The sequence below is a fragment of the Bufo gargarizans genome, chromosome 2 (assembly GCF_014858855.1).
Source record: "Bufo gargarizans isolate SCDJY-AF-19 chromosome 2, ASM1485885v1, whole genome shotgun sequence".
Lineage (NCBI taxonomy): Eukaryota > Metazoa > Chordata > Amphibia > Anura > Bufonidae > Bufo > Bufo gargarizans.
In genome coordinates this window covers 185,997,229-185,999,551 of record NC_058081.1, presented here as the reverse complement: position 1 = coordinate 185,999,551, position 2,323 = coordinate 185,997,229, and positions in this window count along the sequence as shown.

Here is a 2,323-nt window from a genome sequence, read left to right as displayed (position 1 = left end):
CAGGATTTCCTCTTCGACATCTTCATATTTATAACAGGCAAAGGTGTCTATTAACCAGGAAAGCTTAAAGAGTTGCTATACTTTCACACAATTTCATTTCATTTCATAGAGAATGGTGTAAGGGTACTTTCACACTTGCGGCAGGACGGATCCGACAGGCTTTTCACCATGTCGGATCCGTCCTGCGGCTATTTTGCCGTGCACTTTCGCCGTGCACCGCCATGCTGTGCTGGAGCTCCGACCCATCCCCATTATAGTCAATGGGGACGGAGCGGCGGTCCGGTGGCACGGCGAAATAGCCGCAGGACGGATCCAACATGGTGAACAGCCTGTCGGATACGTCCTGCCGCAAGTGTGAAAGTACCCTAAAAAGAAAATTTCAAAATCACTTCCTTAAAAATAAAAAAAATAAACAGCTTTTAAGTACCCTAAAACAGCTTTTAAGTACCCTAAAAAGAAAATTTCTAAATCACTTCCTTAAAAATAAAATAAAAAAACAGCTTTTAACGTGTGAATGTAGCTTCGTAAATCTACTTCAAGGTGCTCATAACCGATAATGGATGATATAAAGCAAAGTTAAAATCCAGTAAAATCTTCTTTACCTGTTAGTTTGTGTACCAATGCTTTCAGCCTGACTGAAGAAGAAACACAATACAACCTCCTCAAAGTACAGTATGTTCTAAAGAAAGGAAAATCTTTTTGACATTTCACCTCACTACCAGGGTGTGGTAGGAGGATGAGCATATGAGCGTAAAGCTACCAGTAACTGGGTCAAGTATTGCACAGTGCTTTGTAAATAGGTTGAGTTACTAAACAGTATTATACCATGGGCATGAAGTGCTAATGTGCTCAGAAAGATAGCAAATGGTTTTGCTAAACATATGAGGTCATTTATTAAACTGGTGTAAAGTAGAACTGGTTTAGTTGCCCATAACAACCCATCAGATTCCACCTTATATGTTTGACAGTTTCTTTGGAAAATGAAAGGTGGAATCTGATTGGCTGCTATGGGCAACTAAGCCAATCTTACTTTATACCAGTTTGATAAATCAATCCAATAGTCCATAGTCATTCATTTGAATTGTCAGTGCTTATATACCTCAATGTCCTCTCCTCCCAATCTGATATCAGCACTTAAGGTGGATTTATACCTTGCAATAATCGGGCAGATTATTGGGAACGAAAGAACGTTCCTGCGACTGCTCATTCCCGACAATCTGCCTGTGTAAAGGTGCAGCAGATCACCTGATGAATGGGCGAAATGCTCCTTTATCAGGTGATCCTGTTGTTCAAGCAGGCACCTAAGTGATCTGTTTCTGGGCAGCAGATCATGCTGTCTAAGCAGTGATCTGCTAGCCAGAATTAATACAAATCTATGAGAACAAGTGATCATGATAGCGATCCCTAATCCTCATACTGTGAAGGAGATCACTGCTTGTAAATTCAGCTTTACAGTTGTCTCAGTAGATGCAATGCTGATGGAAATTAGTCCTTATCAGTAGAAATGAGCGAAGTTTTAAAAAATTTGATTCGGACACTATGCCGAATTTGATTCAATCCAAAATTAATTTGTCACGAAGTGTGTTATAAATCAGTTATTTCCTGGCCTACAGGGAGAGTGTATCTCACTGTACATCATTGTGCAGTGCAGAAACATGCATAGCTAGTCCACTGTGGTAGTGACACGCAGATGACAGACGTCACTCTTAGACTCATTCACTTATTTGGTCAGTTACGGGTCAAAAACTAACCAAATAACTGAAGTGTGCACTCAGCCTTTCAGGCCAATGTTAGTATCAGGTATAACCGACTTAACCGTGCAGTGGCCCAAGATTCTACTACAGAGTAAAAGAGCGCACTCCTTTTACACCGTCCGCTGATTCCACGTAGATTGCTAGAGAACGAGTCCTGTTACACGCTGATACAAGAAGTGGGCCCATGACAGAGTGGAGAGGGTGTCAGCAGTAAGTTTGTATTGACGTCACTGTTTATTTTTCCCTTCTGATCTGTCAAAAGAACAAGCCCCAAAAAATTAACCCTGTCTTTTGAGCATCCGCCTTCACATGGTCAGTATTTGATCAGTAATTTATCAGTATTGGTTAGACTAAAAAAAACAGGGGTGGGTCAAAAAAAAGAGGTAACGTGAAGGAAAAATATTTGCATGTGTTTAGGACCCACTCCTGCCTTTGGCCTCCAAGTCATGATCAAATGCTGATGCAAAATACTGTGTGATAGAGGCCTTATGGATGCTCCAAAAACAGAATCCGTTGGGTTTTTAATTTTTTGTTTCATAAATAGGGTTGAGTGAACCCGAACTGTAAAG